This window comes from Palaemon carinicauda, chromosome 18 (genome assembly GCF_036898095.1).
Source record: "Palaemon carinicauda isolate YSFRI2023 chromosome 18, ASM3689809v2, whole genome shotgun sequence".
NCBI lineage: Eukaryota > Metazoa > Arthropoda > Malacostraca > Decapoda > Palaemonidae > Palaemon > Palaemon carinicauda.
This window is the reverse complement of record NC_090742.1, coordinates 10,082,995-10,101,248: the sequence shown is the minus strand read 5'-3', so window position 1 is coordinate 10,101,248 and position 18,254 is coordinate 10,082,995. Positions and strand designations below refer to the sequence as shown.

Below are 18,254 nucleotides of genomic sequence, written 5' to 3'. Positions count from 1 at the left end.
TTTACACAAGTGCCTGTTAGAGAAAGAAGAAAACGTGTGCTTCTTATTATATCTATTATTTCCGAGAATAAATTGTTCTACGTTTTTTCGAAGGTTGGTACCGTTAATTCAGATACCTGATCAGGTGTATTAAAGTATATCCAAAGTTATTTTCAAATAAAAAAAGGGTAAATATGTAATTTGCAAGTTGGTGGGGCTACTCCATTTTGAGTTGGCAGTCATAGCCTAGGCCAAGACATTTCATTTATGTATTTTTCCCTTCTGTGTGAAATTACATTTTCATTTCAAAATTTTAAAACGAAATAGTAACTGGTAGGATACTGGGGTATTTTGACCAAATGCCTGTTAATTGGAAGGTATATATAATTGAAAAATAATTGGTTTCATTGTAGAATAGTGGCATATTTGTTAGGACATAGGAATCGCGTAATTCAATTGATATTTGCAGATGAACTATTTTTAATCCTATTTTGAAACTTCTGTTAACATAGTTACAGAATTAGGTAACAAAAAAATCTCCCGTTTTGAACTTTTTCTTAGCAATGGCCACAAAGAGCATCTTTGTTGTATTTACACTTTTTAGGTGAATGAGATGCCTCTGTTAGTTAGAGAGAGAGAAAAAGAGTAACCAGACATCCATTTTGTATAACGAATTCGAGTTTTGCAAGAAATGAAAATTAATCGCTCATAATTTTATCTCTGTATAAAAATTCATCGCTCATTATGTAATATTGCAAAAAAAACAAAAAAATCAACTTTATATATAAATACTGTAGGGATGCCCCAACTTAGGCACAAAGTTCTGACCTATATAACCCTAATTCCTCTCCTACCGAGCTAGACCTGAAAAAAAATTCAAATTGAATCATATTACATTAGATGGGTGCATCCTGAAATGACCTTTCATGATCGGGGTTACATATACTACTACCAGAATTATGATCCCAACATACAAGGGCAACCCTTTCAAAGCATTATTACACATTGCTGTGAATTATTTAAAGAAAAAAGTGGTTTCTTCATATATTTGGTAATAATATAGAACACCACGCTCTCCATTTACTCCAATATAATGTAATCCTGCAGTTCTCACCTTCTTGCACAGTAATTAGGTGGTTATTTAAATTCTGTGAAAGCAGTAATTAGGAAGATATGTTGAAGAGGGGAGAAGGGGTTATAAAAAGAAAATAACTCGGTTTCCTCACTAAACGACATGGAACTGACGTCAACATAGTCAACCAAACAGATCGTGATGCCAGCATACATAAACAGAAGTTCGTGATGCCAGCGTACAGTTGATATACTGTATATTCAAAATATACTTAATTAAAAAGGATTAATTACTCAAGTGTCCTTAAAATATGCAATTTACAAATAGTGACACTTTTGAGTAATCACAATTCTTGATTAAGTATATTTTGAATATACAGAATTTCAATGTATGCTGGCATCACGAACTTCTGTTTATGTACGCTGGCATCACGATCTGTTTGGTTGACCATGTTGATGTCAGTTCCATGTCGTATAGTGAAGAAACTGAGCTATTTTCTTTTTATAACCCCTTCTCCCCTCTTCAACATATCTTACTAATTATTGCTTGACCAGAATTTAAATAACCACCTAATTACTGTGCAGAAAGGTGAGAACTGCAGGATTACATTATATTGGAGTAAATGGAGAGCGTGGTGTTCTATACTATTACCATATATTTAAACAAGATTCACTTTCTTTCCCTATCTTACCACTTTATCAGAATTATGGGAATGTGTACAAAACTTAACCTAACCTAGGTTGCTCGATCCTTACATAGCCAATCTTAGAGCCTCTACCCCACATATTGTGACATACAAGGCTGTAGATAGAATCATTTTATAGGATGCATCCTAACTTCACATTCAATGCTTAGTTAAAATCAAATTATTGAGGAATATCCTAACTTAACAAACTGCATGGCACAAATTCCTGTTCAAAGCATGGCTAAAACAATTTTTAAAGCTTTATTTCATTACTAAGAATCCTATTTACTATTAGCAGAAACCTCTATTAACAAAGTTACAGATTTTAATACAAAAAAAAAAAAAAAATTCTCGTTTTGAACATTCTATCTTATTTACACATTTTAGTTGAATGATATGCAAGTTATGACCCAGCCCTTGTTAGTCAGAGAAAAGAAAAAGCCAGCAAACATTCATTTTGTATAACGGATTCAAGTTTCTCTAGAAATGAAAATTTATTAATTGCTCATAAGCTTCATCATCTCTGTATGAAAATTCATTGCTCATAATTTAATATTAAAGGAAAAAAAAGTTTCACCATGTATACGAATACTGAAGGGATGTCTTATCCTAGGCACAAAGACCAGACCTAGGTAAAACAATGCAAATCGAATCATATTAGATGGCTGCATCCCGACATGATCTTTCATAATATAGCTTATTTTTGGGTGAGATAGCCATGGCGTCCTGATGGAAGGTTCCTTTTTGGTAGCTTCCTTGGGTATATAACTACTAGATATTCCCAGAGAATTTAACCACAGGTTATCACAGAATTCTAACTTCTGGAGCGAGTATCCTAAAGGTTTCCCTTTTAAGACATCGTAAATCAACAGGGGACGCATGTATTAACGCGCCACATAGCTATCTACACCCTAAACAGAGTTAACACTTCGGTGTGTAGGGGCGGAGAATAGTTGGGAGCCGTTCCACAGCTAATCTCGTTCGTGGCTACTTGTGGTACTCGAGACGTAAACAAACGGGCGCCATTGCTAAATGACGTCACGTCCGTCGTCATCCTGAAGCCAGTTGCTTGCCGATCACCATGATACAGCAGAGCAGGGTGGGACCTAAAAACTGGACGAAGTAGCAGGGGAGGGTCCATCAGGACGCCATGGCTATCTCACCCAAAAATAGATTTTTCGCTTCGCTCAAAATCCGTTTTTTGGGCTCAAGCCATGGCGTCCTGATGGAAGAATACCAGAGAATCAATGTATCGTGGTAGATTTTCCCCTATTGGGTAAGTGCCAAAGGCTTTGAACAGGGTAGCATAGTAATCTTAATAAAGGAATCGTAGGGAAGAAACCTTCCTGCCCCCTTGGCAGTGAAGTTCCCACGGGCCATGCCGAGATCAAAGTGGTTATCGAAGGGCTATTCACCCTGCTAGAAGAACCTGAAGAACTTGGAGACAAGACTGAATGGTTGGCATTCGTATAGGAACTTTCTCGAAGGCAGACGAGTGGTGGTTGGACACTGTATGTAGAGGAGAATAGTTTTGTCTCTAAGGTATGAAGAGTAAGTATTCGTATTGGAATATTACATTGCAAAGGTGAATATATAATAAGGGTTAAGACCTTAGTATTCTTCATTAACCATAAGGAAGGGGATAATAAAAACTATGACAGACATGTATTTCATAGTATAAGTAGGAGCGGATTGAGATGCACAAGTAATAAAATAAGAATTTTATTTCACAATTGCAGAAATTTAAATGAATTGCAATAATAAGTAAAGTTGATTTACGACAAATTATAATGTACATAGTAATAAAGACTTGCTCTTGAATCTGAAAGGGGATTTCAAATTTATTAGTAGGCACTCGTTCTCGAGGAACGTCAGTCTTTAATTAAAACACATCATGCTCTAGGCATGCAGCACTCGTGTGACGACTATGACATTTCACCTGGGATAAGAACAGTTATAAGAAAGCACTAAGTGTTTTCGACATCACTACGTATCGCTCGAGGGTCAACATAGGCACCCAAAGAGTTAGAGTCCCAAGTAACTCGCTGTTCTATGCAGAGTTAGGTGCAGGTTTCATAACACTACCTGCGGCTACCACAAAATGTTTGACTTCGTGCACTTGTTTCGCATAATGTTTGAAGAAAACACGCGAGGACTTCCAGCCTGTGAAACTTTTAAGGCTTTCGAAGTCCATACTCTGAAAGAAATTCAGAGACGATGCAACTTTTCTAGGATCGTGACCGGCGGGTGTACTGTCAGGATCCGCTCTGCGAATGAAGTAGGTGATTTTCGCTCTTGGTTGTTTCAGTGACAGGTCGCTGCCCAATGTTTCTCCTTTGAAGAGTTGGCCTCCACCAAAGTTCGAAGTTCTGCGAAGATAGACCTTGAGGCTCTCTACTGGGCATAGAGAGGCATCTTCCTTCAGGGGGCATATTCTCCATGGGCCCCATCTTTTGGTGGGTAATTTGTTTTTGGAGAGAAACGTCGGATCCGGGGAGAGGGTAAGGTCTCCTGAATCAGTAAACAGGATATGACCCTCTTCTCTTGATAATGCCACTATTTCGCTGACTCGGGCTCCTGAAGCAAGAGCAAAGAGAAATATAACTTTCTGAGTCAGATCCTTGAGAGGGCATGAATCATTATCCAAGTTGGAGGCGAAATGGAGCACCTTGTCCAATGACCAGGAGATCGGTTTCGGTGGGGGTGCTACGCGTAGACGAGCGCATGCTTTCGGCAGTTTATTGAAGATGTCGCTGGACAGATCAATTTGGAAGGCATACAACAGTGGTCTAGTCAAGGCCGATTTGCAAGTAGAAATCGTATTGGCTGCTAATCCCTGTCCATGAAGGTGAATAAAGAAGGACATGCAAAAATCAATGGTGATTTCCGTAGGATTTTTTGCCTTGACGAATGAGACCCATTTTCTCCAAGGTGATTCGTATTGCCGTCTTGTGGATTCGGTCTTGTATTCCTCGAGGAAGTCTAGACTTTTCTTTGAGATCCCAAACCTCTTCTTCGTGGCTAGGGAGAGAAAATCATGAGATGAAGGTCCTTGATTTTCGATGATGAAGCGAAGACAGTCGACTTCTGTTCTTGTTGGGAGAGAACTGGGCCCGGGAGAGGGATCAGCGTGGGCTGCAGCTCCAGGACCAGGGGGTACCAGTTGCTCCGGGGCCACTTGGGAGCCACTAGGGCCGCTGTCCCTTTGAAGGTTCTCAGCTTGGAGAGGACTTTCAGCAGAAGGTTGGTAGGAGGGAACAGGTAGATCTTGGACCATCTGTTCCAATCCAGGGACATGGCGTCCACCGCCTCTGCCTTGGGGTCCTCGTACGGGGCCACATAACGAGGAAGTTGATTGTTGTTGCTCGTTGCGAAGAGATCGATCTGAAGTTCCGGGACTTGGTGGGAGATGAAGGAGAATGATCTTGCGTCTAGAGACCATTCCGACTATCGGGCTTGTCCGGGATAGAGCGTCCGCCGTCACGTTGCGGAATCCTTGTAGGTGAACTGCAGATAGGTGCCACTTCTTCCTCTCTGCCAGACGGAAGATTGTTAGAAGCACCTGATTTATCTGGGGCGATCTTGAGCCTTGGCGATTGAGACATTGAACTACCACCGAGTTGTCTAGGGTTAGACGAATATGGATCGAGGGAGGCGGGTAGAGTTTCTTCAGTGTTAGAAGGACCGCCATGGCCTCCAAGATGTTGATGTGAAACGTCTTGAACAGTGGAGACCACGTGCCTTGAGCCTGTTTCTGGTGGGAGTGACCTCCCCAACCCTCCAGCGAAGCGTCCGTGTGGATGTTGAGTGATGGAGGTGGGTGTTGAAGAGGGATGGACCTTTTCAGGGCCTTTGCTTCCGACCACGGCTTGAGGAGAAGTCGAAGTCTGTTTGGGAGCCGTCTCTTGAGGTCTCTTCGAGCGATGGATGCAGAACGTCTCCAGACTCCCGCGGCATCCTTTAGCTGTGCACGAAGCACCTGGTTTGTCACTGAGGCGAACTGTAGAGAGCCTAGAACTCGTTCCTGCTGGAGTCTTGAGATCCGCTTAGATTTCAGTAGTCGCTTGACAGACCCTGCTATTTCCTTCCTTTTCTTCTGGGGGATGGAAAGGCGGTGTGACTGAAGGTTCCACTGGATTCCTAACCATTGGAACTTCTGAGCTGGAGAGAGGCGAGATTTCTTCACGTTTATCTTGAATCCCAGGTGTTCTAGGTACTGGGTGACTTTGCTGCAGGATTTTAAACAATCCTCGGGCGATGGAGCCCAGACTAGCCAATCGTCGAGGTAGGCCATCACCTGGACGTCTCGGAGGCGGAGCTGTTGTACTATGGCGTCCGCCAGCTTTGTGAAGATCCGAGGGGCCACGTTGAGGCCTAGGTAGGAGGAAGCGTGATGGTTCATTGGAACGTGCCAGTAGGCATCCGCCAGGTCTATGGAGACCGTGTAAGAACCTCGAGGCAGAAGGGTCCTTATCTGTTGAAGAGTCAGCATCTTGAACTTGTCGCTCGCTATGAACTTGTTGAGGGGGGATAAGTCCAGAATGACTCTGAGTTTGTCGGAGTCTTTCTTGGGGACGCAAAACAGTCTCCCTTGGAACCTGGTGGACTTTACCTTCCTTATCACCTTCTTGTTCAAGAGATCTAGGACATATTCTTCCAGAAGGGGGGTTGATCGTTGGAAGAATTGCTGGAAGGTTGGGGGTGGTTGAGTCCAACTTCAGCCTAGACCTTTCTTGACGATGCTGTGTGCCCAGGGATCGAAGGTTCAACGATCCTGGAATTGGCGGAGTCTTCCTCCCACCGGAAGCATTTCATGGCTTCTGGTGTCCCGAGGGCTTACTGCCTCGGCCGCTAGCTCCCCTTCCTCCTCTGCTTCTGGAGGGGCGGCGAGATGCGTCTCTGCTTGCACCCTTGTTTGAGCCTCTACCTTTGGGACGAAAGGTAGTTGTCCGTTGCTCAAAGGCAGGGGTGAAAACCGGTGACTGGGACAAGACCGGTTGGGTGACCAACTGAAAGGTCTGTTGTGGCTGAGCAGCCACTTTGGGGTATCCGGTCAATTCGTCGACGGCAATTCGTCGTTGTTCAATTCGTCGTTGCTCAATTTGTCCCCAAGCCAATTCGTCGTTGGGCAAATCGTCGAGTTCAATGATTTATTTTCGCATTCTAGACACTCCTTTTTTTTTTTTTTTTTTGTTCGTACATATTGGACCCTTTTTGCTTCCTCAAAAAAGAAATTGTCTAATGACAATTTTAGTTCAAAAGTACTTTTCAAAACTTTGCTCCTTAAAAAAATAATTTTCTAACGACAATTTTAGTTTGAAAGTAGTTTTTAGAATGTTCCGTCTGCCGCCCAAGTCTTGCACACTTTTAAATGTCTCAGCGCTGCAGACAGAAGGCATCCAGTGGCTAACCCCATAGGACACTATGAAGGGTATATGTACCAGAGCGGACTGCACACAGGAGCTCAAGGTAGCCCTATCACTCCACCCTAAGGAGGAGTTGTAGGACAGGGGACAGATGGGTATAGACTAACCTAAGTATAGGCTAGGCCATACAAGAGATAGGTGGTGAGGGAAGAAGAGAAGGGTCTTCTGTGGAGGAGATTCTGTACCAGAGCGGCCACTGAGGAAGGGAGGACACTCCCTAGCCTAAGGTAAGGCAGCTTGTCTGAAAACGGTGCATGGGTATCGTTTCAGCAAGGTACAGAACTAACCCCTCCAAAACCTAACCTAGAGCAGGGATGTTACATCCTGAACTAGGAAGGATGGAAGACGTATCGCTATTGCAGGAAAGGTCGGAGACCTAGCCCCAGCAATAGAGGAAGGACTAGCCGTTCCTCATTCTCGGACGCAACCCTAAGGGGGGATCATTCCCTTAGGGAGGGCAGAGAGGCGATATAATACTCTGATATGAGCTTGATCCCCTTACGTGGTAGGGGGAGCAAGGCTACACAGAGGGGATGCCCTAAGGCAGGGGATGAAGGAAGCATATAGGGGTCCTACTTGTAGGTTAGGTTAGAAAGACACACTATCTAACCTGTCCCTTATATGGTCCCTGAAGGCGAAAACATTTGCATCACAGTCAATAATATTGTAAAATAATGCCACTAACTTCATAAGTAAGCCTAGGATCACTGATAAATATCATGCATGAACACTGATATAGGCGCTCTGGCCTAGGGGCTATAGGAGCAAACTGGCATGGGGTCAGTCGATGACCGATAAAAAAGCGTCAAAACACGATATAAAAGTTCCTAGCTATGAAGACTAAATAACTAATAGTATCGATTAGTCAATGAGGCCGGAAAAACGCTGTTGAGGCTATCTAAATAAGGCATGCAAACAACAGCGACGCCATAAAATGGCCGGTCCGGTCGAGGCACAGCTCTGCCACAAAACATCAAATATCTCGAAAAGTAAAATTTACTTTACGGTCAGAGCTTAATTAAACAATACTGGAACCTTGTACTCAACTTTCCAGAAGAAGGCGAGGCCGAAGGTAGCGACATGACGAAGATGCAGGTTGATGAAAAGAGCGTAGGGAAAATCCGTCTAAGATAGGCAAGCTACTAGCAGAAGGATGACGACGGACGTGACGTCATTTAGCAATGGCGCCCGTTTGTTTACGTCTCGAGTACCAAAAGTAGCCACGAACGAGATTAGCTGTGGAACGGCTCCCAACTATTCTCCGCCCCTACACACCGAAGTGTTAACTCTGTTTAGGGTGTAGATAGCTATGTGGCGCGTTAATACATGCGTCCCCTGTTGATTTACGATGTCTTAAAAGGGAAACCTTTAGGATACTCGCTCCAGAAGTTAGAATTCTGTGATAACCTGTGGTTAAATTCTCTGGGAATATCTAGTAGTTATATACCCAAGGAAGCTACCAAAAAGGAACCTTCCATCAGGACGCCATGGCTTGAGCCCAAAAAGTTATATACTACAACCAAAAGTATGACCCCAACATACAAGGGTAGCCCTTTTAAAGCATTATTACACAATGCTGTATATTATGTAAAGGAAAAATGGGGTTACCTTATATATTCAAATAAGATTCACTTCCTTTTCCTATCCTACCAATTTATCTAAATTACAAGTTAGGTAAAGTATAAAACTTAACCTAACTTAGGTTGCTGGATCCTTACGTAGCTAGTCTTAGACCTCCCTCCTACCCACCTGATGTGATTTACAGTGCAATAGATGGAATCTTATTATGAGGATATGACCTAACTTCACATGCAATGCCTAGTTAAATTTAAATTATGGAGGATTATCCTAACTTTACATACCGCGTGACACAAATTCCTATTCAAAACATAGCTCAAACAGTTTTTAAACTTTATTTCATTACTAAGAATAGGAAGTAGATTAATTTTTTATTATTCATTGAAAAGTATGTCATTAGGTAAATTCAGATAGTATTTAAACTAAACTTATGATTGAAAATCCATTAATACCAGTCAGTAGGTAACATTGTTTTTAATGGTCCTTTTATAAAAGCAAGGACATCATGCGTTATGTTACTGTATATGATTATACAAAATGAAACATTTTTCAAGATGTCACTTTTTTTTTTTTTTTTTTTTTTTTTTTTTTTTTTTTTTTTTTTGTCAGGTGCATCTTGATCAATGAGCTATGGGAGTCAGAAATGGAAGGGATGTTATTTTTCTGCTCTTGAAAGAGAGTATGGAATATATAAAATCCATCTAGCGGCAGCAACTGGAATTTTAAAGGTAGGGTGAATGAAGAGCTGTGTTTTTTCTATTTGAATGGTGGTATAAAAATATGTTGGCTTGTTGATAGATTGAGGTCAAATTGACTTTTAATTAAAAGTGGATTAGTCCTTTAGTGGATTATGATTATTCCAGATAGTCGATGGATAAAATTATGGCAGATAAGTTTATGGATTTAGTAGAATCTAATTTGAAAGATAATTGTTCCGTAACTGAAATATAAACCACGCTATTTAATATGTTATTACTTTTGGCATAGCTGAAATGACGAGCCATTAGAATTTTAACGAGGGTTTACTACCCCACCGCTAGTTAGTGGGGGTTTAGGGAAGGTAGCCTGTTCCCCCCCCCCTCACACACACACACACACCCACCCACACACCTGTGATGAGCTCACTTTGCTATCGGCTCGGGTGGTAGTCGGACGCGTCTGCTCTCACCCTCGCCTCTTTGACAGCCATATTAATGCTTTTGTTTTTTTTTTTTACTTTTTCTTATATGTACAGTACTTGGAATATACAGTATATATAAACATTCTTTGTTTATGTATATATTTCTGTATAGAAATGTAGTAAGTTTTCTTTTTCAGTGTTTGTGCTGTGTGTGTGATGTACGACGACACTTGCGTAGTGCAAGGCCACCACAGTTTCACTTCATGGGGAACGACCTCTCCCTCTGCTCCTTCGGTCTTCCCTTCGGCTTATTTCTGTTACTCCGCCGCTGCAGGGGAACCGTCATCTCCTGGACTCTCTTCATTCATCTATTATCTTCGCTTTGCCTCTTTTCCTACGGGAAACTTGGTTTCTCAGCGAAGGGAATGTGGCCTTTTTTTTAGATTGACTATGGTCTCTCTCTACTCGAGGTCGTTCCCCCCTTACTACAACTACGTACTATTACGATAGCTCCTTTCCCATTACGGGTTAGGTTGCTATTTCCGTTGTTTGTCTCAATTATTTTTAGTGAAGTCTAATTGTGTTTTAACTTTTCAGCTCCTCCGTGGGGAAAACTTCCCTTCAGGGGGTCAGTGGTTCTCACTTTTAGTGTATGTTCTTAGATGATTTAGATAATTAAAATTCTTTTATAATTCTGTTTTTATTTCAGCTCTCTACCCCCCTTCTCCCGTGGATGTCATCTGGGGAAGGAGGGCGCATACTTAATTCTTATTTTATGTTATTCCCTCGGGGTTTCTCTTCGGAGTTCCTCCCTGGGGAATTTGGTGAAATAATTATTTAATTTTATTTTCCCAGTTAACTATGCAGTTCTTCGTTCGACTAAAGAGTGCCAACGAAGCAGAGCCTGCTCTGTCTGTCGAACTGTCCTGTTCATGACGGGGGAATCTGCTGTCGCTGCCGTCCCTCAGAGGACGTCGTCATGGGCGTTTTCCCTTCTCTTAGAAGTACTCCCGTGACAATGTGCCAGCACTTCAGATCATCTTAGAACGCTAAAGGAGGTTTGCCTCCAGGGGTTGGACAACTTCCCTTCCGAGGGAGGTATCCTCCCCAGGTGTGAGGTTTTCTCCCCTCAGAGGGAAAACTTCTCATACCTTAATCAATTCATCGCCTTCGACTACTGTTGCTGCCCTTTGGCCAGACTTTTCTCTCCCCTTGCTGAGTTTCTCTTCCTTCAGGGGTGGAGCACAGTCTTGGCAAGTCTCTTCTACGAAGTGTTCACCTCTCTCGTTCGCGAGAGAGGCCACTCATAGAGACTCCTCTTTGGAGGATCGTTCCTGTTAAAGTCAGCTTGCTGATCCAACGGCCCTAAGGGGCGTCACCACGAGTGTCTTCAGGTCTCTTCTACGAAGTGTCACCTCTCTCGTTCGCGAGAGAGGCCACTCATAGAGACTCCTCTGCAGAGGATCGTTCATGAAAGGTCAGCTTGCTGATCCAACGGTCCTACGGGGCGTCACCACGAGTGTCTTCAGGTTTCTTCAACGAATTGTCACCTCTTGTTCGTGAGAAAGGCCACTCATAGAGACTCCTCTTCGGAGGATCGTTCCTGATAAGATCAGCTTGCCGATCCAACGGCCCTAAGGGGATTCACCACGTGTGTCTTCTAGTCTCTTCTACGAAGGGCACCTCTCTTGTTCGCGGGAGAAGTCCCTCATAGAGACTCCGCCTCGGAGGATCAAGCAGAACTTCCAGTGATGATTGTCCTGCCAGCTGACCTACCGATCTACCAGCGCAAACGAAGGACTTCGGTCCTGGTCTCTAAAGCAGAACTGCTTACGGTCCTCATCGGGGGATGCCCTCCCTATTTTAAAGACACATCCCAGTTCCTGATCGTCCTGCCAGCTGACCCTTCAACCTAGCGCGTAAACGCGCGAGCTTGCCAAAGCACTTAGAACAGGCGCGCGCTCGCCAAAGCACTTAGAACAGGCACGCGCTCGCCAATCTTCTTACTCGCGCAAGCGCCGACGATCTTCTTACGCGTGCAAGCGCCGACGATCATCTTGAGCGTGCGAGCGCCGACAATCATCTTGAGCGCGCGAGCGCCGACGATCTTGTCCGCGCGCGGGTACCGATAGTCTCCCACGCGCGCACCAATAGTCTTGAGCGCGTGCGCGCTCCGATAGTCTTACGCGCGCGCGTCAACAACTCGTATGCGCGCGCATGCCAACATTCTGGCCCTCACGGGCTCTTCATTCTGATCCTGCACGTCAATCTGATTCCTGCACATTCTATGAAGTCTCGCCCGCGCGCCAACATTCTGGCCCGCACGGGCTCTTCATTCTGATCCTGCACGTCAATCTGATTCCTGCACACACTATGAAGTCTCGCACCCACGCATCCTGGCGCTTGGGCGCCCGCACACCCGTACTCCAGCAGTCTCCTGCGCGCGAGCCCCGGGTATTACCCATCACGTGAGTGCCAGCGCGCTCCCCAGCGCAATTGCCAATACCCTCCCACGCGCGAGGCTGCCGACAACGCGCGGTAATGGCGCCATGACCGCGCGTGCACACACACACACACACACACACACACACACACACACACACACACACACACACACCCCGCAAGCACAGAACAGCGTGCTTGCCGGTAGGGGGGAAGGTTCCAGTTGGAGTCCTGCATCTCTCCCAGGAGGGAGTTAAAGGACTCCAAGACATTACTGGGTGACCCCTAGCACCGGAATCTACAGGCTCAGACATTCTTCTGTTATGGAAACGAACCGGTTTGAGCCTAAGGACGTGGAGCAGGCTGCTGAGAGGTGAAGGAAGTCACCAAGACTCCCTCCTACATAGGGCTTTGACATTCAAGCCCTATAAACCTCCAGCACCCTAGCAGCCACGTCCCACCAAAACAACGACAGCGAAGACAGTGGTGTCTAAGCCCTTTCCGGTCAAGGACAAGAAAGGCAAGAAGTCCTCAGTGAAGGGAAGAATCCTAGAGGGAGCAGCCGAGGCCGCAAACACTAGGATTGGCAGTCCCCCTGCAAGTCCGCAGTGGGAGGATGCCTACAAAGTTGCGCAGGCATGTGGCAGCAACTTGGGGCCGATTCCTGGACGATTTCCGTAATCAGTCAGGGATATCGCGTCCCGTTCACAACATCTCTACCTCCCCTGAGGACGAATCCGGTGTCATTTAGCTCCTTTGCCATGGGATCAGCAAGGGGGTGGGCCTTTAGGGCAGAGGTTCAGATTAAAGCAAACTACGTTCAGCATGGAGACCGCAAACACGGTCAGTTTTGCAGTGAAGCCACAAGACTTCATGTGTATACTGGATCTGAAGGACAGGTACTTCCAGATCCCAGTCAATCCATCTTCAAGGAAGTACTTATAGTTCAGCCTAGACCACAAGGGGTACCAGTTCAAGGTGCTGTGTTTCGGTCTCTCCACAGGACCACAAGGTTTTACCAGTAGTGTTCACCCTGATATCATCGTGGGCACACAGGATCGGCATCCGTATCCTCTGTTAACTGGATTACTGGCTGAACCTAGCAGACTCGGAGTCATCCCTTCTTCGACTCCGACCCTCTTAATGAGAGAATGCCTTGATGAAGTCATTGAGCTTCAGCACGGCATTTCATTCCCGTGCTGAAACTTGGTGATGGGCAAGAGGGCTCTCGACCTTGGGGAAATTGCTCCCCCAGCTCGAATCTAAATTTCTCTCTTTCACCTTTTTCCTTTTCTCAATATTTCTTCGACCTTAGCCTAATTTCATAAACTTTCTTTCGTCTTGCTTTCCAAACTCTATGAGAAAAGTTTCCCTCATTATATATGTGTATATATTATGTAAATATATATTTATTATTTTTTTTTCCTATGGCTTGGATGTTTCTACATCCATTGTATCCCCTGCGGGGATGTTCATACATCCTTTATTGCTGCCTGCTTTGATGAGTGGGAGGAGGTATCACGGTTGGGAGGTGTTTGCATTCAAAGCTATATGTGAGAGTATTGGATGATTTCAGCCATCCCGAAGATGGTTTGGACCTTTTTGGCGGAACTATTCTCAAGTGTTGGGTCTTTTTGGCGGAACTATTCTCAAGTGTTGGGTCTAAGGAATCCAGGGGGATCCAGTGCTTGGGGGTAGGACTCTCGGCTTTTGGCCGGAAGCCCGTCGTTACAGATATGAGGAGGATGATTCCATAATTCCTTGGTCTCAGTCCTAACAGGTGGGTTCAGCTTACACCTGTGCCTCTATATCTGTTTTGATGCTATCCTTCGGGTAGGGTATGGAGTGGACCATCTGGGAAGTTTACTCTCATTGTGCCGATAGTGGAGAGTGCAAATTTCCTTTCTGACGTGTGATGGCCTAACATTCTCGAGCAGGTACATCAAACTAACCCTTTTCTCTCTCTCTCTCTCTCGTCTAATGGATTCTTTAAGTAACAAACCCCCATCCCCTGGATACGCTGACTCTCCCCCGGCACTGTTGACGACCTCTGCTAATGTGATAAGGGAAAGTTCTGTTGATGACCTTGGAACGGGAAAGGACCATTCTACTGATATTTCAAAATAGAGTAATTTGGGTAACACGAGGAAACTTCGAATCCTTCATGTTACACAAATTTCAATAGAGACAAATTATGATGATCTATGTAAAGCATTTGAATGCTATGGATGCATAAAAGAAATAAGGCTGAAACTTGGGATTCATGGATATCTTATAGTAGTTATGACGAAGCATTTAGTGCAATAAGTAACTTGAATAATATTAAAATTAATAACTTGAATGTCGCGGCTGCTCTCTGCGATAAGGTACCAAAAGATTTGGATGTGTATAGGCCTGCCGATTGGTTGGAAAAAGACGCAGATTTAGTTATGCCCTCCCAGAGAAATCCAAAACCACCGATGTGGCCTATAGCTGAATCAAAGGGGGTTACAGGGAATTACTTTTAAATATACAAATTGATTCAGAAAAAAGTAGGAACTATTGCACCAGGCGATGTATCTAGTTTCGGAAAAAATAGTTTCGTTATCCATGCCAAATCCAGTGCACAGTCGGTAATATTGTCCAATATGAAAATAAGTAATGATTACATTAAGTTAGATGTCAAACCCCACCTAGATTTTAGCTACGGAAGGGGCGTAGTTTTTAACAGAGATCTATATGATTTTACAGAGGAGGAGATACTGGCCATGTGTCCATTAAATGTATGGAAAGTTCACAAAGTCCCAGGTACATCAATGATAATCCTTACGTTCCAGGATGCTGATGTACCTTTTCATATTATTATCGAGAACGAAAGGATTAAAGTAAGACCCTTCAAGCAGAAGCCATTGCAATGCTTTAATTGTTTTAAATTTGGGTACCCGTCCAAAGTTTGCAAAAATGAGAACGTGTGGTATTTGCTCCAAATCTTACCATGGAGAGTGTGCACTTGGAGCCAGGTGTTTAAATTGCAGCTCGAATCACAAATCCACAGACAAGAGCTGCGAGCTTATAAGTTGGAGGAAGCTACCCTCAACCAATCAAACTTAAAACATATAAGTGTGACCCATGCCAAAAGACTATTAAATAAATTAAATACATATGCTAAGGCATTAAAATCAAACCAACCTAGTGCTTCCAATAGCTCAAAAAAAGTATACTGTACTATCTGACAAAATGTCAAATAAAGAGGTAACCATATTACCTCCTGAGGCTTTACCACGGTATATTAACACTAGGTCATTGCCCATTGCTGTACAGCCTTCAGCCGCCATTAAAAAAAATAATACAAACCTCTCTCAAGCTATGTCCTTGCCTGATCTGATGGAGGTTCCACTTAAGACTAACTTACCTGATGCACCTGTAGTGGGAAAGGTGCAAAAACCTCGAATCCCACCATCTATTAATCGTAAAAGAGAGAGACCTCCATCTCTCTCTCCACCCTCCATTAGAAACGTTAAGGTTATGACATCAAATAAATTTTATGTTTTGTCTGTTGATGTTTCTAATGAACCAGAAGATAAACTGAATAAATCAGAAATTCAAGTTGAGGTCCACCATCCACCTCAACAAATAGATCAAAATGATACAAAGCAAAACACAAACGTAAAACCCAACATAAGACCACCTCTTAAGAAACCTACAGGTAATAATGTTAGATTAAAAGCTGCTAATGGGAAGACCTCATCCAAGATGTCCTCCAGAAATAATCCATAGTTTTCTCCTCCATTTTGCAATGGAACTGTCAGGGTTTGAGGGCGAAATATGAAGAACTTAAGCTCCTAATTCATGAGCATTCCCCCATAATTGTATGTCTACAGGAAAGTATGCTTGATTCTAACACTCCTAGTCCTCGAGAGTATGTTAGCTATAGAACACCATATAATCAACAAGCAGGGAGCCATGGTGGAAGTCTCATGTACATTCGTCGAGATGTTCCCCAAATACCTATGTCTATACGTACAACCCTGCAGGCAGTTGTTGTACAAATTGATATTGGGAGAAAATATACAATATGCTCTCTGTATTTACCTCCAAATGATAATCTTTTATAAGATAATTTAGCAGAGGTCATTCAACAACTCCCTCAACTTTTTCTCTTACTGGGAGATATGGATGGTAGACATCCTTTATGGGGTAATGTTTTGGCCAACACAAGGGGCAATATTATCTCATCAATTGTGGAGAATGAGGATGTAGGACTCCTTAATACAGGAGAGCCCAGACACTTCCATGTTCAGACAGGTACTGTGTCATGCATTGACCTTTCAATTGCAAGCTCTAACTGCCTTCTTGATTTTGATTGGAGGACATTAGATGATTGGCATACTAGTAATCATGCACCAATCATTATAAACACCAACAAGGGTCCGCCTTTGCAAAGATCGCCACGTTGGAATCTAGACAAGGCAGACTGGGTTAAATTTTCTGAGCCAAGTGAAATCGAAGGGAGCGCAGAACAGTTTGAAAGTATTGATGATGCCATAGACCTACTGAATGGAACTCTTCATACAGTAGGAATCAATTTGATTCCCAAAACCACAGAACTATTCAAAAGACGACCAGTCTCGTGGTGATCCTCAGAATTAACAGCCTTGCACAGAGCCACCAGAAATCCCTGACTAGATTGCGTAGATGCCGTACTGATGAAAATTTGATATCATACAAAAAGTGTAGAGCACAGTTCCGTCGTGCCATGAAAGAAGCTAGACGCCAATCTTGGGTGGCTTTTGTTTCCTCCATTAATAGTAGAACACCACCATCTTCTGTATGGAGGAAAATAAAAAAAATTGCAGGCTAATTTACCCCGAACCCACCACCAGTGTTGAAAGTGAATGATCAGTTTGTGACTGAAGGAAATGAGGTTAGCAATGCCCTGGCTGACCATTTTTCAAATGTATCATGCAAGAGTGTAGCAGCTCCTGGTCACCATTACAGGAGCATTGAAGAAAAGAAAAATTTAAATTTTGCAACAGGAAGGGAAGAATCGTATAATTCTCCTTTTACTGAAAGAGAACTCGATTCCGCACTCGCTACTTGCAACGATACAGCTCCTGGACCCAATGGAATTCCATATGCAATGGTTAAACATGTACATTTTAATACAAAGTTATTTATTTTAAGTATTATTAATAGAATATGGCATGATCATAGTTACCCAAGTGTTTGGGAACTAGCCATTATTTTAGCCTTTTTAAAACCCGGTAAGGACAAGTTTTTAACAGCAAGCTATCGACCTATTGCATTGACTTCGTGTTTATGTAAAATCATGGAGAAGATGGTCAATGTAAGGTTGATGTGGTACCTTGAAAAGAAGGGTATTTTATCACCGATTCAATGTGGATTCAGAAAAATGCACTCAACAATTGATGTGTTAATAAGACTTGAGTCCTCTATTTTTGAAGTCTTTGCTTCCAAACAGCACCATGTGACAGTTTTTTTCGACCTTGAAAAGGCATATGATACCTCATGAAGATATGGTATACTTAAAACAATTCATGAACTAGGATTAAAAGGAGAACTACCACTATTCATTCAGTCATTTCTTTCGCATAGAGTTTTTCAAGTGAGAGTGGGGGAAACTCTATCAGAGAGTAAGTGTCAGGAAGGAGGAGTTCCTCAGGGGAGTGTGCTGAGTGTAACCCTGTTTGCACTAGCAATTAATGGGATATCCTCGGTCATTCCCCGGGATGTTCTCTCAACATTATTTGTGGATGATCTCTCAATATCATTTGCTGGCACTAGAATGGCAATGGTTGAGAGAAAAATCCAACTCTCTATTGATAAAATTATCCAGTGGGCTGACATGAATGGATTTAAGTTCTCGACAAGTAAAACTACCATTATCCATTTTTGTCGTATCCGGGGAGTACATCCAGACCCGGATATATACATTAAAGGTCAACGGATACC

The 18,254-nt window shown here is 43.3% G+C and overlaps 1 long non-coding RNA gene across 1 annotated transcript in view; it reads left to right on the top strand.

Annotated features, from left to right (window-relative positions):
• Nucleotides 1-4: 4 nt before the first annotated feature.
• LOC137656966 (uncharacterized) overlaps nt 5-18,254 on the top strand; it is a 44,995-nt gene continuing 26,745 nt past the window's right edge. Inside the window, exons 1-2 of the long non-coding RNA XR_011047066.1 lie at nt 5-93; nt 9,350-9,468. This is a non-coding gene — a long non-coding RNA (uncharacterized lncRNA). The remainder of the gene's footprint in view (nt 94-9,349; nt 9,469-18,254) is intronic.